At 43.2% G+C, this 25,949-nt stretch overlaps 1 long non-coding RNA gene across 1 annotated transcript; it reads right to left on the bottom strand.

Annotated features, from left to right (window-relative positions):
• Positions 1–23,899, bottom strand: LOC114686744. The gene is made up of 4 exons (XR_005090214.1): positions 23,552–23,899; positions 4,160–4,399; positions 1,409–1,619; positions 1–39 (listed from the first exon to the last, which is right to left on the bottom strand). It is a non-coding gene; the product is annotated as an uncharacterized LOC114686744 (long non-coding RNA).
• Between the last annotated feature and the right edge of the window lie 2,050 nt (positions 23,900–25,949).

Raw genomic sequence — 25,949 nt, 5'->3', positions numbered from 1 at the left:
GCCCTCTTCTAGCGTGCAGGCATAAATGCAGGCAGAACACTGTATATATAATAAATAAATGAATATTTTAAAGAAAATAATATTATGAACAACTTTATGTCAGTAATTTCAATTTTGACTCTAGCCTCATATGAACACAGGGAACAAAGCAGGAGTGATAATGTCTTCCCTCGTTCTGTAATGTTGCAAAATAGGCCCTATCCCTGAGCCTGTAAGTCTAGGAACCCCATTTGATACAATCTTAACATTTTAAAACCTCTTTGGTACCTAGAAGTCAGTAAGGCCAGCAGAGCTCTCAGAGTGAAGTGCATTGAGTTTGTGCTAGCACCTTCACGGTCCCTTGCTCCAGACTCTCGTGTCTTTGAATGTAGACCTTGTATACTGGGTTAACCAAATGCCCTAACAAGCCCATGAGCTCACCCTTCTGGTGTGGTGAGAGAACCTCATGGTTAGGTTCTTATTCCAGGAGGGAGGCCTGGGAAGGCAAATTTCTTACTAAGAACCTTAAGATGATGTGCAGTACTCACATTTGGAAGCACAACATCGGCTCGCCAAGATGGTGCTGAAATACAGGTAATAAGTGGCCCTTTTAAGTCAACACAAGGCAAGTTAAAGACTCTTAACTAGCCAAACTTCATTGCCAGCCTTGGTTTTGAGCCACACATTTGTTCCCACGTCCTGACTCTCTACATTCTATATTCTGACTGCAGTGCTACACTGAAGCATGTTTGACCCTGTAAATTCTTGCATCTGAAAGCTAGTTTGGTCCCAGTCCCTTCCACTAGCTCCACACTTCACTTGAAGTGGTTGTCCCCACTCCTGCAGTCTTTGAGGTCCTTGCTCTCTTTTGCCTCTGATTTATGTGTTTGTGCTCTCGGAGCATAGCTTTAAATCTTGTAGGGGAGATACAGACATCCCTGTAAAAATGCAACTGCCTTCTTGCTCTATTTATGGCTCATCCCTCTCTCCTGTGTTAGGGGAGGATTTGGGCAAGGCAAGGGCGACAATATAGGTCTACAAATACACTGTTACAGTCTGAAGAGTTCCACACAGGGCTGGAGATATGACTTAGCAGCTAAGGCCAATGGCTGCTCTTCCAGAGGACCTTCCTAAGCACACAGGTCAGGAGTCCTACACCCACCTATAACTGTAGCTCCGAAGAATTCTATGCCCTCTTCTGGCCTCCACTGGCACCAGCATACACTTGATATGCACTCACTCAGATATACACACATACATATAAATAAGTAAATATTTTTAAAGACAAAGCAAGTTCCATATGGAGGCTAGAGAATTCTAATTGGCAAGTTCAACATGAACAAAAGCCAAATTATCATTCATGTTTCCTGCAGATTCTGGAAATGCCTACCTATGTAGCCATCATCACAGAGCCCAGTCGTAGCCTTACCTGTGCCTCCTTGGAACCCAGTGCTCCTGGACAGCAGACAAGGGGTGCCTCATGAGGACCAATGTGACTGGCGGTAGGGAACTGCAGAGGTAGGAAGATCTCCACGGCTTCAGTGCAAATAAATCCTGATGCTGTGAATCAATCAGCATTGCTGAGGTTTCTCAAGATGTGAGACTTGACGATCAAGACCTGGAAGCGATGGTTCCTGGACCTAACCAGGAAGAGATGATAAAGAGGCTTTATGTCCACACATTAGATAATAAACAAACAAGAAGTTCCTTCCCCCTACCTGCTTTCCAAATCTTCATTATGTCCTGCATAAGACTTTGAATTTCATAGTATGTGTTTGTGAGATGGAATCTCCATGTAGCCCAAGCTAGTCTCAAACTTGCAGTTCTCCTGCCTGATGCTTTCAGTGCTGATATTACAGATGAGGTGTCACCATACTCTGATCATAATGTTTTTCATCAAATATATAAATATATTTTCTATAGTTCATATACTCTAAAGACAACTCTGATAATACTCAAAATAAATGCATCATATGAAAAAGAAGCCTACATGCTAGCAACCCTCAAGAGCATCCTCCCAGAATTCTTCACAAAGCGTGAGCAAGTTGGAGCCAGCAGCTCCTAAGAAGGATCATATCCTACAAAGAGTCATTCATCTCCATAGTACAAGGTTGAATAAAGTGAGTCAGTTTATCATATTAGTTTAATGAAAGAATGAAGCATATGAATCTCAACTATAGAGAAAAATAATTTGACAGATGGTAGTATCCATTTGTGTCTAGCAGATGGGTCCTCTGAACAGAGAGGCCTGATTAATATCATCCACCATCCAGAAGAGAGGACCAGTAACATCTTTCAGGACCCACCGCTGGTCCCTGGTGTCTCTAGGATTCAACCGTTTTCCTATTTGTCTCTGTAGCATGCATTTTTTTCTCCATGGAACAGTGTTTCTACATGCAAAAGTGTTGGTTTCATTCTGTGGAACTGTGCTCATGTCTGTTTAAAAGTTGTTTTTGAAATGCTACTTGCACTATCAACAAAGGAATATTTATTTTGTATATTGGGATGTTCATGAATATATTTTTGAGACATGAATTCAATATGCAGAGATTATTGTTTTCTTCTTCCTGTTAGTGATTTGGGAGTAGGTACAGTGTAATAGCACAGAACATTAATCTCTTTGGGGGCCCTCTGTTGAAATGAAAAGGATGTAATAAAAATTACAAACTCAAACAAATAGGCACTGACTCTAACATTTGGTCAGCACAAATCAGTAGTTTTGAAAGCCAAGAACTACCAAAGCCATAAAAATCTAGGAGAAAAACAAATATTCTTATTCATAAGACGAAAATCAATCTCGCCACCTCTTGTACCACTTTTTCATGTTTTTGTTTTTATATGTGACTTTCAATAGAGAAAATACAAAAGACAAGTAATTTTTCTCTAGCATAATCCAATTTTTTCCTCTGTGTTTAGCCTTAATTTTGATATGTATTCACATAGATTTTTTTGGTTTCATACATCAATTGTATTATCTACCCAACTGATAATTGTTTTATCTATATATTTGTTTACATAATTTTAGGTATTGCTGTAGTCCACCTTATCCATAGGAGAGTAGGTTCTGAGAACCTCGGTAGATGTCCAAACTGGATGGTACATACATATACATATATATGTATCACTATATATAACATTTTGTATACATATCCAACAATGATAAAATTTCGTTTATATATTAGGCCCAGTAAAAGGTTAACAGCAGTAATTAGTAAAGAAGTAATTCAATTATTACAACACACTATCAAAAGTTATGTGAGTGAGGGCTCTCAGTCTTGATTGAATCTAGGGGAATACTGATATGGCCGGGCAATGGTTGGCTGCATTATAATTCAGACTAGAGTACATGAAAGTCTATTTGGGACTAGTCTCAGGATAGATTCTGAATTGTTGGGGGTTGTACACAATTCACTTCCTTAGATGGGGCTTTCTTCTTTCTTTTGTCTTCTCCCATTCTCCACAGGGATCCCCTTCCATCCTCTCAAAAATATTCCAGCATGCCAGTCTCTGAACTCACTATGTTTGCGCTTTTATCACCCTTCGTCCTCTGCTTTTTGGTTCTGTCTACAACACCACTTCCAGAACAATTTTTAGTTATCCTCCTTTGAGAGAGTGAGGTTCCCAGGAGGCACTGGGAGGAGTGGGTGTTCCCTGCTGCTGAGAACCTTGACCTCTTTCCTGTAGATAAATGACAGGCAAGAGTGCCAATGACAAGGATGTGGGTGTGCAGACAGGGTGGTCTTGGGATTCTGCCAGGCCTCTAACCAGCCTTGCCGACATCCTATCATGCTGCCTGCCATGTGAGAATTGAAGTGGAAATGATTTTTACTGCTGCACACATCACCGCTAAATTTCCCGAGGATTGTTAGGGAATAAGCACATTAACTGTTACTGGAGACCTCAGCGCTCCGCAGCATCCTCCAGAGTTCCCTCCCTTCTCTCCCTGTCACAGCCAGGATCTTCTGAGATTGTGAGAAGGGACAGTCACAGTTAAGTGCAGGAACAAGAAAAGGCTGAAATGCCAGAAAATGAACAAACAAACAAAAAAACATTCATTGATGAATGCTCAAGCTCGCCTTGATAAGCCTGACAGGAAACTACTATGTCTGAAAGCAAATGAAAACCACCAAAGTTCAGAGAGAGCGGGGTGTATGGTCCGGCAGGTGCAGTTTTGACACACCTGTCATTCACTGACGAGAGGATTCCAGTGTCAACCCCACTACGCCTCGGTTTTCCCATCTGGAAATGAGATCTCTTCTCTCCAGGGATCATTTCATGAGTGAGGTCTTGAGTGCTCGGGCCGTCCAACAGTAAGCATCCAAAGGGTGTAGATGACACTCCATTCTCAGTGGAGTGTGGCACAGAGCACAAATTAGAAGTGTCTAAGTTATCTGCTGCCCTCTAGGATCACACAATTTAACTGAAAAATAAACATAAATGTTAAATTGTATATAATTCAGGGAAAGATTAGTGTTATAGGTATACACATACACTTATGTGCATTGTGTATAATTTTAGATAAATATGAAATGATATGATTCCTTGAAGCTTTACTGAGCAACCTAGGTGTGATTTGTCTCTGTTCCTTCTCCCTCTTACTGTATTGACCTCCAACCCTCCTCTTCATTTGGAACCCACTCCTCTTTATTCCATTTTCTACTTCATATCACCTCTACTCTACTCTGTTTCCTTCCCAAACCCCACCCCCCACTCCCACTTATGGTCCCTTTATAGCTTTTCCAGTTTCTGTGGTTTCTCCACATTGGATATTCACATCTGAGGATTAGGAGCTAGGCACTGCAGATGATGAAGAACATGTGGAGTTTGTCTTTCTGGATCTGGGTTACCTCAAGGAAGTTAAGTCACCTGGGCTGACAATGCTCCCCACAAAAACCAGACTAGCAAAAACCCCAGTACCAGGCACAAGAAACCTCTTTGGAATGATAGGTTATCCAAGTGTCTCCCAAAACAATACAGATTATCAATGTGGGCCCTCGCTGCCTCTCCATGGTACAGGGTAGGCTCCTATTGCTGAAGACACCATATGCTTAGGACACTGGGCTTTGATGATTCAAGCAGGATCTGATCTGAACGCCTCTTCCCTGAGGTCTAGCTTCCATGGTTCCAGAAAATACTATGCAAGATGCCAAGGGAGGGAAGCAATTAAATGGCCCTATCCAGCCTCAACACCTATTAACAACCTATGAACTCAGCTGAACAACTATGAATTGTGGCAAGATATGCATAAAGGGGCAAAAATGGTACTTATGAGCCTGAGGCAACCAATCCCTGTCTAATTGTACTTTAGGCCCATTCAACAAGAGGGAAATCATGCTTGGGACCGGAAACCTAGCCAGCTTCCTAGAGCTGGTGAGGTTATGGACCTTGGAAAAGAATCTACTACTGCTGCTGTGCTAGACCAGCCTAAGTCAAGACGACATTCTAAATCTTATCCTTGTACCCACGGGTAAGTGTAACTACTGTCCCTCATCAAGGAAGCTTCCCTTTACAGCAAATGGAGAGCAGCACAGAAAGATCACAACTAGAGACAATACTGAGATCAATGGTTTGGGCGGTAATGCATCTACATCACAACTCCTACATCCATGGCTCAGAGGACATCAGGGAAGAGGGGTTGGAATGCTTGTAAGACACAGAATATCAGGATGTTTGCTGTGAAACAATCTCTCCTAGAAATGGTCACATAAACAGGACAAGAACATGGCAATATCAATGGACATGTTAAAATAAAGGGAGAGGATTTCAAGGGAGCCCACCCCTCACCAAGAAACTACAGACAACTGATGACAGGCAGAAGGAGGAGGATTAACCTTTCCCAGAGATATACCTGCCTGTTGGTTGTCCAATGCAGGGTACTCAGCCCTGAAACCATAAACAAACTTACAACAAAAAACAGACTCAGTAAGCTGTTGTTTCCATATTGTGTTACAGCAAAAGGAGGATTTACAATACTGTTGTGAATAGAGCTGTGATGTCATCTAATCTGTACTTTTTCATGGCTCTTTCTGAGGTCGCTATGGTAAAAGTAAACTCAACAGAGTAGGCTAGAATAATATCCTGGTCCTAACCCTTTGTTTTGCTTGATTTTCTCATCTCTATAACCAGGTATCTGACAGACACAGTGTAAGGGGGGAAATCACTGAATTTGGCTCATGGTTTCAGAGTTTAACCTGTCCTGGTGGATTTCAATGTTTCTGGGCATATGATGTGATGGGACATCTGGTGACATGAGAAACAACTTGGAGGCACTCCTTTGTCGTAGACAAGAAGCAACCAGGGTAAAGATGAGGGCTGGGCAGAGTCTGCCCTTCAGACTAGACACACCTCTAGTGAGCCGTTACCTCCAACCAGATCCTACCTTCCACAGGTTTCCAAGCGTATAAAATAGTGCCACCAGCTGTGGGCCAATCATTCTAAACATGAGCCTTTTATACATATTTCAGATGCAAACCATAACATCCCCCAAACTTCTGAATTTGTTGTCACGTGAAGGAGAATTACAATTGCAGATAGGTTAGCTAGATATGGAGAGATGGGACGCTTTTGCTGGACCAGCCTGTTGGCACCCATATTACTACCAGGAGTTTTATGGCAAGAGGGGACAGCAAGAAAACAAAGCAAAATTTGGGCAATATAATTAATTGACCAAGCTATCTCAACCACAAGCAGTAAGTGTTGAATGGACAAATTAGCAAAAGTAAACTTCTTTTTATCATTCACATGTCTCCAAAGAAATCTGTTTAATCATTAAATCGTTCAGATGTTATCATATAGCAAAGCTTCAATTTTCTATCTTCATATGCTTGTGTTTTTTTAAAAAAATATATGGCTTTATCTGAAAAAGAAAAATATCAGTATTTTCCAGGTCACATCTTTTACACCCCTGGAGTAGAAATTTTTTACTAGATTGAGACAAAAAAGCATGCTCATTATTTTGTATTTTATATGCCTATGCACATTTTGAATTCTTTCATATTTCTTTTCCCAGGCATCCAGATGGGGTCTAAGAAAAGCTGAACAAGGATTACATTCCATCTGCTGCTTTTAAAGAATGAATATTGTCATCCTCCAAATTTAGTTGGTGCTTTTCAACCCAAATTCCAGATTAGAGGGTTTAAGAGTTCTGAAGTCACAGACCTGGAAAACACATCAGTGAATCTTCATAGATTTACCTTCAGTAAACATCGTGTGACTGCAAAGATGACAGGAACTGACATCTCTAACAAGTCCTTGTGCAGCCCCATCCCCTGACAGCCATGCAGATCTTCACCTGAATTCTAACACATCTAATCCATTCAAGGCAGCATGGAGAAAGCCAAATGATCAGATCCCAAGGTAATTTGAACTGATACCCTGCTCATTAATTACTATTTCCATGGGCCTATAGAGCTTGTTCTGGTTAATGGCCGATCCCCTCTTGTGCTCTGTAGAACACGCGGCAAACTCAAACACATCAGAATTCTACAAGGGCTCATGTGAGGCAGAGCACTTCAATTTTCCTCCAGGAAGAAGCACTGGGGAAACGTGAGGTACTATCATATTTCTGAAGACATTCAAAAAAGGTAGATTCTAAGACATAAAGGAAAAAAGCTTTTACCAAGAAAAAAAAATCTGTGTATCAACCCTCATTGTCATTATTCAAATATTTTAAATCCTCCAGCCTTGAACATAGGGGCATGATATAGGTGATCTCCTGATGTCAACACATCTGCCAATTGCACAGGATGCCTGCCCTTGGATGTCTGTGAACTTAGACAAGCACTAGGAGAGGTCAGTCCTCATCACCACTGGATGGTAACTTCACCCATTACCTGCCCCGTTTCCTTTTCTTTTTCGTAGATTTATTTTATTTTATGTTTATGAGTATTCTGCCTACATGTATGTCTATGCACCATGTATGCACAGGATACCTAGATGTCAGAAGGAGGCATTGGATGCTCGGGAACTGGAATTATGAACGGTTGTGAACTGTCAATGTGGATGCTGAGACAAATCAGGGTCATCTGCAAGAGTCGCAAATGCTCTTAGTGGCTGAGTCATCTCTTCAGTCCCTGTCCCACTTCTATTTAGCAGATAGTTAAGACTGGAAGTTTTCAATTTTCATTATTTTGTTTCTTCTCCTCGTGGAAATTGAAACATAAATGTGAATATGTGCGTTAAGGACTTAAAAGGAAACATACTCTTGAAATGCTAAGCATGCCTATAATTATTTAGCATCTGCTGAAATAACGGCAAGAGTTGTGCCAAACAGAAAGTGTTATATATTTTTTTTACTATCTTAGAAACTGGAGAAAGCAGAATTTTGTCAAGGAGAAAAAAATAAGTGTCCCAAGGGGAACTAGCTAAACACTGTGACTTTTATATTGCTGTGAGAAGGCCCTGTGACCAAGGTAACTTACAGAAGAGTTTATTTGGAGCTTGCAGTTATAGACTTAAATTCTAAGATCATCATGGCAGGGAGTGTAGCACCAGGAAGGCAGGCAAGATGAGAGCTTACATGTTGATCCACAGACACATAGGAAAGAGCACTAGCTGGTATGAAGCAGGCTTTTGAAACCTTGAACCCCACCCCCATGATGGATCTCCTTCAACAAGGCCACACCTTCTAATCCTTCCCAAACAGTTCCTTGAACTGGGAACCAATTATTCAACTTTATAAGCCTATGGGGGGCAGTTTCATTCAAGGCACCACACAAGTTTCTCTTCCTGTAGCTTTCTTTTAATCTCCTCTCTCACAAGTGTGTGTGTGTGTGTGTGTGTGTGTGTGTGTGTGTGTGTAGGCATGGATCCATCTGTGTGTTTCAATGCACATGCAAGTGTGTTCACATGCAGTGGTGGCCCAAGCTTGATTACTGAGGAGTTTTCTTGGCTGCTCTCCTTCTTATTCATCGAAGCAGGGTCTCTCGGTTGAACCCACTGTTCACCAATATGACTAATCCAGCAACACAGTTTGTTCTAGGAAACCTATGTCCCTGTGTCTGAGTCCTGGAACTTCAGGTGGGCCAGCATGGAAATTTACATAGGTTCTAGAGAGCCTAAGGTCTGTCCTCTCCTTGCATGGCAAGCACTTTACCCATCCAGCAATCTCCCTAGCCTTAATCTCTGTTTTATGGCAGTCCTATTGGATTAAGGCTCATCCTAACGATTCCATTAATACCTCACTACCCAGCACTTGGAGAGGCCGAGGCAGGCAGATCTCTGTGAGTTCGAGGCCAGATAGGTCTATAGAGTGAGTTCCAGGACAGCTAGAGTTACACAGAGAAAACCTGTCTCAGAAAAAAACAAATAAATAATAACAATAAATAATAATAATACCTTATTAAATAGCATATCTGCAAACTCAGTCATATTTCGAGATACTGGGTTAAATTTTCAACATGTGAGTTTGGGGGAAACAATGCAGTGTTTCCCTAGAACTTAGAACAGTATTTCGTCTTAAAACATGCTGTGATCTTTTCAAGGTTCCTTTTTGGCAAACAAAACTTATAAAGAGAAGTAACTCAAAGTTTTATTGAAATGTTTAAGTGGGCAAACGTGTTTCAAAAAAATGAGATTCCCATCAGCAAGAAATTGCCAAATTGCATTTATATGACTGAATATTTGGCAAAAACCCAGAAAGGTTTTAATCACATAAGAAAATGCCTATGATGTAGTAAAAGAACTATATTTTTTCAATATGTAGATAAGCATATACAAATATATTCACTTTGTGACAAAAACCTACATTGGGACAAAACACACCAAATGTTAATTATAGCTAAATGTGAGTGATGGCTCAAAGATAATCTTTATTTTTCTTATAGTAACTGTCATTTAAATAAATAGTTTCGATCTATATGCACTTGTTTATTTTGTTTTTGCATCAAAATTGTGTTCATGTTCCATCATTGTGACAAAACACCTAAGACAATCAAATAAAGGGAAGAATTCAATTTCAAAAGTTCTGGTCCATGGTCACTTGAGTCTTTGGCAGAATAGTACATCATAGTCTATGGTTAGTCACCTCATGGTGAAGGAAGCAGAGAGAACAGAGGGACATCAGTGCCAATACCTCCTCCTTCGAGGTCACATTGGACTCACTTGTTTTTCCTGGGTGTTACTTCAGGAAGGTTCTGCCACCTCCCACGAGCATCCCAGGCTAGGAATGCGGCTTCCAACACCTGGTTTTTTGGGGAACACTTCAGACCCAAAGTCAAGCAAGGATGTCTTAATTAGGATTTTATTGTTGTGAAGAGCCCCGCAACTCTTACCAAGGAAAACATTTAATTGGGACTGGCCTACAGCTCTTAAGTTTAGTCCATTATGGTCACAGCAGGAAGCATAGTGGCACAGTGACAGACAGGGTGCTGGAGAGGAAGCTGAGAGTTCTATATCTTGATTCACAGGCAGCAGGAAGGGAGACACACTTCCTCCAACAGAGCCACACCTACTCCAACATGGCCACACTTCCTAATAGTGCCACTCCCTATGGACCTGTGGGGGCCATTTTTATTCAAACCATCACAAAGGATAATGTTACATTTTAATTTTAAAAATCAAGTACGCTGTAAGGCTCCAGCCCTCCTATTCTCGAAGCTTTGCTGTGTGAGCAATGGTCTTCACTTCTTCACCCTTTCTTCTGACACTGAACACGGTGCTTCTAACACAGGCTCAAACTCTAGTTTTTTTATATTCCCACTTTCTGCTTTTCTCTATGGTCAATGAGAACCTATGCCTAGTTTCTCCCTCATTTCTAGTTTCTACCATCTTACTATAGTATTATCAATTGTTATTAAATATTCAGTGATTGCATTTTAATGACCACTCTCACGCTTTTCATTGTTGAACATGGTGGTATCTGTGATGACTTTCTTAGATAATTCTTTGAAGTCAATAGCAGCTGGGTTGACTCTCTCTCTCTCTCTCTTTCTCTCTCTCTCTCTCTCTCTCTCTCTCTCTCTCTCTCTCCTCTCTCTCTGTCTTTGCATCATTATTACTAACTCACCATCAGAAGACACACTCAGTCTTCAACAAGGACATACAAATAGATGTACTCATCTGCTGTGGGATGTTCTGTATGTTAAATGTGTTGCTCTGATTGGTTAATAAATAAAACACTGATTGGCCAGTAGCCAGGTAAGAAGTGTAGGCGGGACAAGGAGAGAGGAGAATTCTGGAAAGTAGAAGGCTAAGTCAGAGAGACACTGCCAACCACTGCCATGACAAGTGAGATATAAGGTACTGGCAAGCCATGAGCCACATGGCAAAGTATAGACTAATAGAAATGAGTTAACTTAAGATAGAAGAACTAGATAACAAGAAGCCTGCCATGGCCATACAGTTTGTAAGCGATACAAGTTTTTTCATTTCAATGTCTTTCTTGACAGTCCACTCTGAAAGCCCCAACTTTCTTCTCTTTTACCTGGATACTTGCGTGTACCTCAGGTGACACCCTGGGTGTCTCATCTCCATTGATCTGGGAATTGTATTTTCTAGGAATTGTATTTTCTCCTCTCCCAAAACAGAGCTCACGTTTTGTGGACTCTGTCTTCCTTATCAATTTAATTTCTTTTTAATATGAGAAAAGTTTCTCTAAGTTTCCTTAGAAAGAATGAATGAGGAACTGGCTTTATTTCATTTTACTCCTCACATGTCGAATCATAGCAATGAGGGTTCATATTGACAGTATTTCTATTATCATCATCTCAATGAGGAGAAAATTTGTTCTCATATCTATACAAGGATACATGGATCCTTTTTTTATCCTACATATTGATGGGTAGTTGGAAGTACAGCAACAACCAGGTCAACTGAATGGGATTTAAAACAAAACATGGAGTCTGAATAGCCAGTAAAGTGACTTAGAGGTTAAAAGCACTTGCTAGCAAGCCTGATGACCTGAGAAGGTCCTCGGGTCCCACATGGCAGAAGGAAAGAACTTCTAACTCTCACAGGTTTTCATATGACTTCCTCACATGCACCATGATACCCATTTATATAACACACACACACACACACACACAGAGAGAGAGAGAGAGAGAGAGAGAGAGAGAGAGAGAGAGAGAGAGAGAGAGAGAGAGAGAGTAAATAAATAAAGTTAGTGGTGTTTTGGTCCATTTGACATACTGTAACAGAATAACACAGTCTAGGTGGCTTATAAACCACTAGAATTTCTTAGGTTCTAGCTACTAGAAGTCTGGGACAGAGTCACCCACACAGCTGAATTCTGGTGAGGGCTCTCTTTGTGTTGCAGATTGATGTCTTGTGATATCTTCATAGCCTCTCTGGCCTTGGCTTGTAAATGTACTCAGTTCATTCACAGAGGTGTGGAGTACTGAAATACATGGAGCAGACAGACTCAAGGGCAGAGATGAAAATGTGGTCCTGAGCTGGGTCTCAGAAGAGCAGCAAAGGAAGGCATCAACAATTGAGAGCAACTCAGAAAACTTAACTGTTCTGTACATGTTGGTTATGCCTGTATTAGAGAAAATCTGTGTGTGATAAAGCAATGTCAGAGCCTATAAAATTCACTAAGTGAAATTTTATTTAGAAATTAGAAATAAATGAGGATGTCCTGATGAAACACATTGCATTGTATGCTAACCCAAAAACTTAGTGTATATATATATATATATATATATATATATATATATATATATATATATATATATTGTGTGTGTGTGTAGTCAATTTTCAACTGGATGTCTGCTCATTACAATAGAGTAAATGACACAATTCTGTCTTTTGCTCTAAAGCACAATGGAGCAAGTGGTTTCTCAAGATTTGTTATGTGAGGTTTGATCTACATGTATTTTACACAACATATAACAGTAAGAACGATATACTATGATATTTATGGACCTGTCCCTTTTATAGTCAGTTGCTATATTTGGAGTTAGTATGACAAGTAGAGAGTATGAGCTTTGAAGACAGGCAACCCTGGCTTCTGGTCTTGGTGTTGTCACTTCTTGAATGACCTTGGGTGAATTCTACAATCCGTCTACAATCTGTTTCCTCTCCTATCAAAGGACATTACAGTTTAGAAGATAGTTGTGAAATACTGGAGGTAATGTACTGAAATATACAGTGAGCAATACTTAACAGAATGAAAGGTTTAGCTACTTACAACGGATTGAATGTTAGTGTCCCCCAAAACTCAGTCACTCCCAGAATCCCCCACCCTGCCCTGCTCTCTCTCTCTTCCCTTTATACAAACAACTTCAACTTCAGAGAAATTAACTTACTTGGAGATTGAGAAGGGGAGCAGAATGCACTTTGCCCATGCTGACAAACTGGAGGTGGACCAGCTGAATGGCTCTGGGTTTGGTATCCCAGCAACGTTCCTGTACAGCTCAGTGTTAGAGTAACATTCTCCAGGTAAATATTCTTGCTTTGGTGTCTATAGACTATGAAGCTGCTCACATGCTAGCAAGTACCAGGTAACAGAACCGGAACATAAAATCCAGAAGGAACCTTAAGATTCCCCATGATAAATAGATTAAAACAAACAAACAAAAAATCTCTTGTTAAAGGGTGATGAAATCACCAGGAAGTGAAATAAAACTAACATGGAGCCCAGGTCTCTACAACTCCAGGGAAAATTCTCTCTCAATCCACTATGAGTTCAAAAGCATAAAAACTCTGCCTCCTGTTGAGATTTGAATAAGATAAAAACATCTGTATGAAAATCCTGTCCTTTGATAGCTACAGTCTGTGATTTCCCTGGATGAAGATCATTTCTCTCTCCCCATCTTCCCAGTCCAGTGATTCTAACTTCTTCTTTCCCTGAAATACCTCATTGCTCATGAATACTTAGCTGTAGGGACTTCAGAATGCAGAACAAATACTTCCTAAGCAGGAAGAGAGGTGGTGGGAACATTGCCCCTTCCTGTAAAGAACGTAATGTCATTCTCTCGTGTGTGCAATGAGTGTGTGCTTGTAATATCTCCTGGAACCTTTATGGCAGCACTTTGTTCTCCTCTGTCTTTATGGAGGGGCAGCTCCCCATATTTTTCTGTGATTTTATTTTTAAATATTAAATGGTGGTTATGAAGAGACTCTTGGTCCCAAGATTGCATTCATATATCCATTTTCTTCTGGCTTATATAGAAGCAACGCACACATCCGAGGTTCAGCCCTTTGCCCATAATTTGCAAGTATCAAATCAAAGCCTCATATTGACTGAAAATCATAATACTTTGGGAACAGCATTACTTTTGCACAGTTACATAAAGAGAATAAATTTAAATAATAGGCCAAATAAGAGAATGTTCTCAGGTCTCTGGAGAAGAATTCATCACCATTCTAAGGGTGTGCCTGTTTTACTTGGAGAAGAGAAGGGAAAGGGTGGTTGATTCCACCTTGGAGGGAGTTCACCTTCAGATGCTATCCTGGGAGTGATGGGTTGGACTGATTTATTTCCTTTCATCCTCTCACCTAAGTGTGAAATGATTAACCAGCCATTGAACCTCGGTGGATGTGTGGACTCAAATGTGAAACAGGCTGAATGAGGGAGAAGAGTATTCCAGGGGAAGCAGCAGAGTGAACTGAGATGCCAGGACAGGAAGGCCTGTGGAAGGGAGGCAAAGTCCAACTGTGCCACCGCTGTGGCGGGACAGGGCTCTGAGCCATTCCCATCTTGTTTTATCTGTGAGTGTAGCCATAAGTTTTCTCAGGTCCTGCCCTGCAGCTGTCTGGTCACAATCTGATATGAAGACAGAAAAGCCACTCCGATGTGGAAGAGGATCTGCCAGATGTTCCTTGGCCCATGCAGGTACATATTGCCCAGGTAGATGAAGGCCAGCATCATATGAGCGTAACTAGAGCTTTTCATTAAGTTCCCTGAGAGCCTCTAAGTGGTTTCCTCATATCCAGCATGTTCTTCTCAACCCACCTTCTTTTTTATTTATGTATTTATTTTTAATGTGCATATTTTATTTATTATGTGCATTGGTGTTTTGCCATGGGTGTCGCCCCCCCCCAAACTGGAGTTACAGACAGTTGTGAGCTGCCATGTGGATGCTGGGAATTGAACCTGGGTCCTCTGGAAAAGCAGTCAGTGCTCTTAACTGCTGAGCCATCTCTCCTGCCCCCTCAACCCACTTTCTGCTCTGTTTCTCCAACTTACCACCCTTTAGATGGGTGCTTCCCTTGGACCCCAGTCAATGTTGAAATTAAATTCTGGTATTCTGCTGAAACAGCCCAGCCGAGAGGAGGCTTCCCCAGTCACACAAAGGCAAAGTTCCTGAAAACTCATACTGAAGGGAAGAAAGTAAAATCTAGAATTCTTCAGTTTGACTCATATCTCCCCAGTGTATTACAAAATATAAGAGTGAACATAGGAATTTCTTCCCCAAATCATTTGGAAATGGAGAAGAAATAAGTCGCCTTGGAGAAGCATTGGTTAAATTAAGTTCATTTTTTAAAGTAATTAAATAACTACTAAGCACAGCTAAACGTGGAGTAAGAAGAGCACATAGCACAGTGTCCCTCCACCCAAGTGTCTTTGATAAACCAAAGATGGCAGGATAGACAATATCCATAAAATACAGCAAAAGGTAGAGAAAAGTGAATGAAATCACAGAATATAGGGGAAAGACACTGTAGGGAGGTTAGCTTTTAATTAAAGACTTGTAGGGTTTTTTTTATTTTTTAATTGTGTGTGGAGGCACATGTATGTGCACATGTGCCCACACAAGCCAAAGGTATCAGATGGGTCATCCTGGAGTTACAAGCCATCGCAAACCACCTGAGATGGGCACTCACTACCAAACTCAGGGCCTCTGAAAGAGCAGTATCTTAGATAGGGTTTCCAGTGCTGTGAAGAGAGACCGTGACCACAGTGACTCTTATAAAGGAAAACATTTAACTGGGGCTGGCTTACAGTTCAGAGGTTTCGTCCATTATCATCATGGCCAGACGCATGGTGGCACACAGGCAGACATGGCTGGTGCTGGAGAAGGAGCTGCAAGTCCTACGTCTGGATCAGCAGGCATTTGGAAAAGAGGGAGACACTGGCTAGGCTTGAGCACCTGAAACCTCAAAGCCCACCCCCAGTGACACCCTTCCTCCAACAAGGCCACACCTCCTCCAACAAGGCCACACCTCCTCCAACAAGGCCACACCTGCTCCAACAAGGCCACACCTCCTCCAACAAGGCCACGCCTCCTCCAACAAGGCCACGCCTACTCCAACAAAGCCACACCTACTCCAACAAAGCCACACCTACTCCAACAAGGCCACACCTCCTATAGTGCCACTCCCTCTGAGCCTATGGGGGCCATCTTCATTCAAACCACCACAAGCAGCACGTGCTTTTAGCTGCTGAGCCATCTCTGTAGCTCAGGGGCTATTTTTAAAATAAGGTAACAGTCATAGGTTCCAACAAATTAAGATGTAGAGGTATTTAAAAGGCTATAATATAAAGAATGGCTGGAAGTGAGTTTTATGAAAAAACAAACAGATCCAGAAAAAGTGGGCCCTGTAAGTTATAGTAAGGAGCTTGGACACAACCACTAGAGTGTCCTAGGTGAGGAGATATAGCAGAGTAGAAGGTGAACTGAAAGGAACAGAAACAGAGAAACCACTTAGGATGCTACCACAGAACTTAATGAAAAGCACTATTCATCTGTGACTCCACCATTCCCACATCATCCAACAAAAAAAGATGGTGTCACCTTGTGTTTGACTTCTTACAGATTCCTTTTAGGGCAGTCCTCTTAGGTAAGCAACAGGCTTAATTAATGGGTGGTACGATCAATTATCTAAACTAGGCACAAACTATGACAGCAGTGTTCCCAGCGAACTAGATGAGTGCTTGGGAAAGGCACATTTGCCTGAATGACTTGAATCAGTGCTAGTGGACGTATTTACAAAGGTCGCCAGGAGCTGGGCATGGTGGCATACATCTATAAATCCCAGGACTAGGGAGGCTGAAGCCTCCTTGGGGAATATTGAAAGTTCTAGGCTAGTCTAAGCTATATAGCAAGATCCTGCTTCAAGAATAAATATGCAAAACAAAACTGAAGGTCTTGGGTGGGGGTGGGGGTAGGGGCAAGACAGGCAAAGCCAATGCAATCTTTCTCATTTGCTCTGGGATGACATTTCCCCAAGTGTTGGACAGTGTTATATACAAGCATTTGGAAGGCTGTGTTAAGATGTGATTACACAGTGAGGATTGTAATTTATAGTTAAAAAGCCAGCTGTTCCATGTGACTTTAGGAAATATTTCTGGACACAGAATCACATCTGGACTCTAAAACTGCTGTGTCTTAAACACCACAGAACTGACTGTGATTTGCTCTAGAAAAAAAAAAAAAAGATGAATACAGCAGGAGGTCCTGAGGCAGACAAAACTCCCGATGTCAAAATTACAAGTCATGATTTTCAATACAATTGTCTTGTGAAATGTGAGTGACCCATCTTTAAATATTTTTAAATTTTAGATATTATAAAAAATATTTAGATATTTTTATCTCCCATATACTATATGGAACTTAAATGTGCATGCGTTGCTAAATTAATAATTTAAAAATAGGTAGATATTTGAGTTTTGACAAAATTACCCACCCCACCCCCCAAATAGTTGGATCCTGGGCAAAGGATCTACTCTCAGTGCTGGGTTCTTTTCTTTTCTATGCAGCAAACCAGCGTGAGCACTGCAGGGCTTTGTGGGGAGGCGGGATGTTGGGTAAAAGTCAAGCCATTGGCATTGGGATTACTAATAGAACTAGTCAATGGAAAAGATGGAGGTTATGAGGTAGGATGGGCCAAGGGATAGTACACATTTATTGTTAATCATGCTGACTTTGAGGTGCCTATGGGGTTGCCCAGTGTAATTTTGGATATAGACTTGGTGAAAGAGTACATAGCGAATTCAGGGATAGCCTGGGCCATGTAAGACTCTGACTAAAACAAACAAATCGAACAAAAAAAGATCTGGTGGAGGAAAATAGGCAGAAGAAAGGCAGCAGGAGCAGATCAGCGTAGCAAAAAGAAGCACAGAGCCAAGTGATGCAGGAAGTTAGCTGACTGCTGCAGACAAAGCTGGATGTTTAACAAACAAGTAACAAAGTGGCTTTGAGGTTCTTAATGCCAGTGGACAGGCACTCACTGGTGACATCATCGGAGACCCCAGCAGTCAAAGTCCAGCCCTGCAAGCATTGGGCTCAGAGGAAGCATGGTGGCCTGGGCAATCTGGGGCATGAGGTCTCAAGGGCTCAGGGTTTCCATCTGTAGGGAACGAAGTCAGCTTAGCTATTACTTTCTTGACTCAAGCCTGCAGAAGAAGGTAAGAGTGAATGGCAGAGACACACGCGTTTACAGAGCAAATCTAATCAGTGTTCTATTCGGAACTCAATGTTTCCCTAAATTCGTATCTTGAAGACCTAATCCCTGGTATGAGGGATTAGGAAGTGGGGTCTTTGGGCAGGCTTTAGGTTTGAATTAGGTCATGAGGCTAGCATTTCCGTGATGGGAGAGGCACCACTGTGTGAGAGCCTAGCATGAAAATAAAGGCGGTAGCCTGTAAGTCAGGAAGTGGGCCCTCACCAAGAGCCCAATCTGTCAACACTTGATCTTATTTTTCCCAGTCTCGAGGACAGGAAGGTGTAGATTTCTACTGCAGAGCACCCAGCCCATAGCTCTTTGTGCACACTAGGCATGCTACGTTTCAGAGGAATTGTTGCATATAAATGTTTCCATTCTGCCTTCTCAGTGGGTGTTGGTGTCTTCATTTCTGGAGAACAGGGCCAAGTGCTTGGTGCTACTAAGAGTCAATGATGGTCCATGCCCAGGGTCGTCTTCCTTCATTTCACCACCTATAAGATAAACACTAGGACTCATCCTGCTCTTCCCCTTTCCAGGCACCAGCATGGAGGAAAAACCCATGTCTTCACCTTCCTCGTTGGTAGAGATCATAATGGTCCTTGACAGGGTCGTGGAAGTTGCTTTCCCTGGCTCTGTCCCCAGGATCACTGGCCCTCCAGACAGACATAACATCTTCTCTTCCGTCCAACATCTGTTCTGTTGGGCCTCCAAGTGAGAGGGTGGGCACTTGGTGGCTGCCTGGCTCGGAAACTGTCCATTATGAGCAGCGGATCATCTTGCCTTCCATTAAGTGTGTGATTACAGCCAGATGCTCTGGTGATGGGCACACCATTCCCTATAATAACCATAATTATGAGCCTGGTGTGTCTTCAGCTCAACACACTCTGAACTTCTGAAGTCGGAAGAAATGTGGAAGAATGGTTTATTAGAGGCCCGCAATCGAATGGAGGAGGAGGAGAACTTTTTTAAGAAGGGGGAAATTCCTGCCTGACAGATTGGCTTCTGTGCAGCCTGCTCTGACATCCTGTGCGGTGGCCCTGGAATCCAGAACAAGCATGGCTCTGGCTCCACATTCTTGCACTCCTTCCTCTTCCTCCCCTGCTCTTCACTCGGCCCCACCTCCGCTGCTCCTGCGTCCTTCTCAGCTGGGAGAAGAAAATCAGCACCTGCTTGCCCACCAACTCGCTCCTCCCTGCTGGGAGGGCTTGCCAAGAGGGGCGCCTCTCCTGCCCGTTTGGGTGAAGTTCTTGGAATATCCAGGGAGGAGGGGGGTTGTAGGAAGCTACACTTGGCTGCTTGCCACAGTGACTAACAGCCACCTGGCCTGCTGTTCTGGTGGGTCCGTCTATTTGTGGAATACGGAGCTGTTTGGGGTGTATTTGCGTACAAGCTAAGTCTTTACACAGAGGAATGCATTGAAAAGTGCTGGAAACCCAGCATTTGAAGACATGCTCTCTGAGATTGCTCGGCCGGCTGTTACAAAGTCCCACGCCTTAGGGGGCTTCACGAGAGAAGTTTGCTGTTAATCTTTCACAGTTCCGGATGAAGGTTGGACGTTCAAGATCCAAGCACCAAGGGGCTAGTTTCTTCTGTAAGGTGTGAGGGGAGGCCCTGGGCCTGGATGTGTCCTTCATATCATTGTCCCTCTCCCCGTGTGTTTCTCTCCATGGTGTCTTTCTGTAAGCGCCTCAGTCGTATTGAATTAGGAACTATTCCACTCCAATATGACCTCAAACTCACCAATTACCTCTGCCACAGTCACTCGGTGTTTGAAGAAGTGTAGATGAATTTCTCAACAGTCTTATTAAATAAGAAACACAGAGCCAAATACAGGGGTGAGAGCCAGAGAGATCAGAGAAATAGTGAGAGCCACCAGCCAACCTTAGCTCACCACGCCGCCATAGCTTCCCAATTGAGAGCTTCTTCCTGTCTAACCTGCACCTTTATTGCCTTGCTGTTCTGCCCTCTCATTGGCTCTTAACCCAGACACCTCACTTCCTTGTCACTGCCTGTCTATACAGACCTCCAGGTCTCTGTGGTTGGCCCTGAGAGGAAAAGGCATGTGTCACCACACTTTGTTGTTCCCTAGCGTGTCCTTGAACCCAGAGACTCTGCCTGCCATGTGATCGGATTAAAGGTGTGCTACCACTGCCTGACTCTTGTTTATGGCTGGCCATGTCCTCTGATCTTCAGGCAAACTGTATTTATTAAGAAAGAAGATCGTATTCTGAGGTGCTGGGATCAAGTCTACATACAAATGTGAGGGGTTGGGGAACACAGTTTGATGTTCTTAATGTATTGTTTGTAAGCCTGCCATGGGTCAGGCACCGTCTGAATTCCAAAGATGAACTCATGACCAAAGAAGAGCACTGAGAGGTATGTAGAATACAAAGAAAAATTATAGGATCAATAAGCTGATGGTTGTGACAATAGATTCCTGGGAGGGCTGTAGGTAAACACAGGCAGGGAAAGGTCTCCTTGTCCACCCAGAGGAGGCTGCCCTGGGGGAGTAAGGTCTAGAGGATAATAGGGATCCACAAGGGAAAGGGTAGGTGGAAGAGACAGGAAGTGACAGAAAACACAGCAAGCAGAGGGGTAAGAAATTGTGGCGCACACAGAGAAATGCAGAAAGTTCTGAAGAAGCCAGTGAAAGGTTAGGAGTTGGAGTTGGGGGGTGGGTGTTAGACATAACTTCTGGGCCAGACTACAGTTGGTGTCTGTGTGTTCCAGGTGTATAGGTGAGGATGAAGAGGAATGAGATACTGCTGGAGGGAAAATAATGCAGGCCTGAGAAGCCACTGAGGGGTTAGGACAGAAGCCCGGGCTGGCCTCAGGGGGCACCAAAGAATGGCGCTTAGGAAATAAAGTCAAACTAACTCATTAGGGAAACCTCGCTGGCTATGGTCTTGGCGGAGAGCAGGGAAGGAAGACAATTCGAGGTTGTTTCTGAGGTCTTAGCAAGAGAGGGCTGAGCAAGGGGAGCTCTGGAGAGCTTTGGCCTTCAGACCCCATCTCGGGCTTCCCAGGGCTCACACGGTTTTTCTCCTCAGACAGCCATGTCCCCAGTCTGTGTAAAGTCTGTCCGCTTTCTCCCCCTTGTTATTTTATTGTTTACATACTTATGGCCTTTATCAGATGCCAAGCACTACTGTATTTAAAATGTTAAGTCATTTATGTGTCAAAAGGAACCTGCAACATTGCACAGAGGAAGACAAGCAGATCTCGCCCCGACTCACACATCTCCTGGGTGGTAGCAGTGAGATGCGATGCAGCCCATTTAGCTTTGGATATTGCATTCTTTTTTTTTTTTTTTTTCCAGTGCTATAGATTAGACTGAGAACCCCACACATCCTAGGAAACTGTGCTACCATGGCACCACACCCAAGACCCCAGAGTTCACAGCCTTAACTGTGACTCTCTCCACACCGTCTCTTACGAGCAAGCTAGTGTTTTTATCATTATGCATAACAGAATAATTATTGAATGAGTGTGTAAATGATATATAGTGAAAATGATAGGGAATTGGAGTCGGGGAGGGTGTTAAACATAATTTCTAAAACTTTTAACATGGATAGGAGGTGAGGCTATTCTCAGAGTTGGGAACCACAGAAGAGGTAGCTTCCTCTTGAGGTTGAAGACAGAGAGACATGTCGATAGAACAGTGACCTGAAGCAGCCTGGCGGGCCACAGCAGGTGTGCTGGTGTCTGTCACTTCAGCCTCCCCTCACCAGGTTCATGTCACCCGACTCCATGGAGAGGAAAAAGAGTGTCAACACCAAGTGCTTAGTCTTTATCCCATAACAGATGAATAACTGCTATTAGCTTTGGACTCTAGGCATTTTTATGAGATCTTAGTTCCAAGGCTTTGAGGTTTGGCAGAAGAAACATATTATTCACACACAAAACAACTGCATTAAAATAGCATTAAGCATCTGGCTTACAGCGACAAGACCTAGGAAACCGAGAGCGATGGTGAGAAGCCTGTCCTGAGTTCACCCCAACACCGGGCTTGGTACTCTTCCTCCTCCGAGACACAAGGGTCTCTGCTGTGCAGAAGTCACGTGGGGGACCAGGGCAAGGTCAGAAGAAGGAAGGGGGATTCAGGGACAAGCCACTGCAGTGGCTCTGTTTCCTTGACCAAGGCCTGAGTGGTGTTTGTAGTGACATAAGCCCACAGCACTGGACCAGACGCCATGCCCCGAGTCAGGATTATCTTGGTTTAAGAAATACTTCCCTCTCTTCACTAGCGAAGCAACAGGAAAAGCAACTGCGTTCATTTCTAAATAGACCCAAATCACTCCAAAATACCATCTATTCTTGGAAATAAATTGGAGATCCGTTTCATTTACCCCCTCTTCTTAACTTGGAAAATGAAAGAAGGCTCTAAGCTACAGGTCAAGAGCGGAGCTGACGAAGAAGAGCAAGAAGACCCAGGCTTTAGAAAATGACCTGGCCGTCACTTTCCCAATGTGCTATAAAATAATAACGCAGCGGAGTCTGGCTGGAAATGCATTAAAGGACAGACTGCTCGCTGGAAGCTGAAAGTAATTGGGGCTCTCCCTCTGACCCATCACTTGGCGGAGCTGAGACAACCTTGGCTCTACCATGCTGCTATTTGTGTGTCCCAGCTGCAAGTGGATCGGTGACATTCCACCAGAGGCCACTGGTGACGATGGTGACATCTCGCCAACACTCCCCCCCACCCCTTTTCTTTAGGAAGACATGAGATACCCGTTAAATAAAACAGTTAGGGGCAGGGAGGGGACAGGCAAGAGCAAGCTCAGAGTTGCCAGGGACCATTACGCTGCCATCAGAACAAGGCAAGGCACCACAAAGCCAGGGACAGACCACACCAGCAGATTTTTTTTTTTTTTTTTAGAGCTCCACATAGTTCTGTTCTGACTAGAATCTTATTTAGCAGTCTTAATGAGCGCATTAGCTGCGACTTAACGCTAAGTTTGAATGAAAAGCACAAGGCTTTGACATGTTTCTCGGCAACAGCTTTTGACAAAAACGACATGTTTGTCTCTAGTTTTGTGCTGGGGTTCTTCAGTGGGAAGTCTCTTGAATTAAAACATCCTCTTTGGAGGTTGAATTTTTCAGCTTTTTTTTTTTTTTTTTTTTTTTTTTTTTTTTTTTAAATTTCACATGCTCCTTACTGCATGCCGCCCCCTCCTCGGCCACACACACAAATAAATCCACCAACCCAGGTGTGGGCTTGCTCGGCCCAGATGCAGTCACTGACCTGTGTACAGGGGTGTCCACAGGAGAGCAGCAGTGAGGCCTCGTCATTCTGTGGGGCAGGCACAGGCGATCTGAGCCAGTCTAGCATCCCACATCCCAGACAGCATGGCCCCCGTGGTTGGCCTTCATGTTTTCTCCATGAGCTATGGAAACGCCATGAGGAAAAGGCAGAGAGAAGTACTGAGACAGATAGATATGAGGGCAGCAGGGGGAAAGGACAATCTAGAGCAGCAGTTCTCAACCTGTGGGTCAAGACCCTTTGGGTGATCTAACGACCTTTCCACAGGGTTCACCTAAGACCAACAGAAAACACAGATATTTATGATTCATAACGGCAGTAAAATGATAGTTATGAAGTAGCAACAAAAACGATTTTATGGCTGGGGGGGTCACACACGAGGAATTTTATTAAAGGGTCTCAGCATTAGAAAGGTTGAGAACCACTGACTTGGAGAGTTTCACTGGCCTCTATTCCATCTCCTTTCCTGTGTTGTGCAGCTCAGCGCCCCACAAGTGCGGACACAGCAGACTCTAAATCCCTGTTTGATTATGTAATCAAGTAGCATGGGTCACAGAGTCAGGTTGATTGTGAAACCTCCAGGTTCAGAGCATCAGGAGATGGGGAGCAGCATGCTCTGAGAGTTCACTGGGTGCGTTCTCCTGGCACCAGGTGAGGGAGACCTGCACCTCAGTGTGAGCTGCAGCTGGGGATTACTGAACCCACACAAAGGTTTGGTCTCCATGGAAACAGCAGGAATGCAGGCAGCTCTCGTCACCTGGTCTGGGGCACTGAGCACCCTGGCTGGGCTGGCCCAACCACTGAGATACCTCAACACCACGATAAAGGCCAGACACCTTCCGTCTGTCTGTAGATATCTTGTCAAAGCTTTTGGGGCTGTTAAGTTTTGCTCCTGCTGAGACAGGAGAAAGGATGGGATGACAAACTCTTGTAGTCAATTGGCTACTGTGTTGAAAGGTTCTGCAGATTCATCCTAGGGTAGCAGACTGGTAGACAACACCAGGATGTTCATCCAACCCTGGAGTTCACAGTAGCATGGGACTTCATGCAGAGCCATGGAACTGAGTGTCATCTGCTGTAGCAGCAGATCATTCCAAGTGGGCATATTCATTGGGTATTTTAGACTTAAGGCCACAGGCAAATATGACTTCATTGCTTTCCTCAGCCATTGTTAGCTCCCTAAATCTGATGGCAAGCATATTTCATGGAAGACCTGGGTGACTTCCCATATCAGTTAATAAAGTGAGAAAAAAATTAAAGGAAAATAAACTCATAAAGTTTTATTCTTAAATACCCAGAAACACATACTCACCTGCCACACTTTCCCTATCAACACACTAAAAAAAGGAAGAACTATCTTTTCTTGGGAAAGCTATTGCAGATGTGAGTTCAGAAACTGGGCTGAATCTGAATGCTTACTGGTGTGGAAGGCAGCTAGAAGAAGAGCCCAGGGAAGCAGGGAGGAGAGGACTGCGGAGGGGCTTTGTAGGGCACGTGAGATCTGAATCAGGCTGAGGGTGGGACCCAAAGGACTGAGCAGAGGGACTGAGAAGATGAGTTGATATAGAAAATTCTGTGAGATTAAAATGATTTTGCTGCTGTGGGATGTTCTGTATGGCAAATGTGTTGCTCTGATTGGTTAGTAAATAAAACACTGATTGGCCAGTAGCCAGACAGGAAGCATAGGCAAGACTAACAGAGAGAAAAATGGAGGGAAGAGGAAGGCAGGGATAGAGACTGGAGCCTCCGCCAGGACAAGGAAGATGTAAGGTACCAGTAAGCCACAAGCCACGTGGCAAAGTACAGATTGATAGAAATGGGCTGAATATAAGAGTAAGAGCTAGACAATGATAGGCCTGAGCTAATGGCCAAGCAGTTTAAATAATATAAGCATCTGTATGTTTATTTTGTAAGTGGGCTGTCGGATTGCCAGGGCTTGGCGGAACCTGGAGAGAAAACGCTCAAGCTACATTTTGCTTTCTCATCTTTTCAGAAAACAAGTGATCCAGAGGAAGCAGATTCATGACTTGGTGGGAGACCCTTGTTCAGCAGAACATTTTTGTAGTTTAGTTGTTCTGTTGATCTGACTCTCAAGACATACACTGGGACTTGCAGCCCACACCTAAGTAGCCCTTGGGTCTACAAATGTGAACCTGGCTGGTATGGGGTCTTGAGTAGTACCAACCATATCTCTGTAGCCATGAGGTTTTCATGTTTGCTGAGATGAGGAAAAAACAATTTGCTGGGCTATCAAATGACCCAAAAGTGATTGGAAAAAAAAGAAATGGAAAACCCAAATGGTGAGGCAATGGGAGAGAGTAAGACACAATGGAGAATTGGAAAAGACCTCTCGGGAGTTGTGAACACAAACAGAGGCGTC

This window comes from Peromyscus leucopus, chromosome 8a (genome assembly GCF_004664715.2).
Source record: "Peromyscus leucopus breed LL Stock chromosome 8a, UCI_PerLeu_2.1, whole genome shotgun sequence".
NCBI lineage: Eukaryota > Metazoa > Chordata > Mammalia > Rodentia > Cricetidae > Peromyscus > Peromyscus leucopus.
The sequence above is the reverse complement of the archived record's forward strand: the minus strand, read 5'-3'. Positions and strand labels throughout refer to the sequence as shown.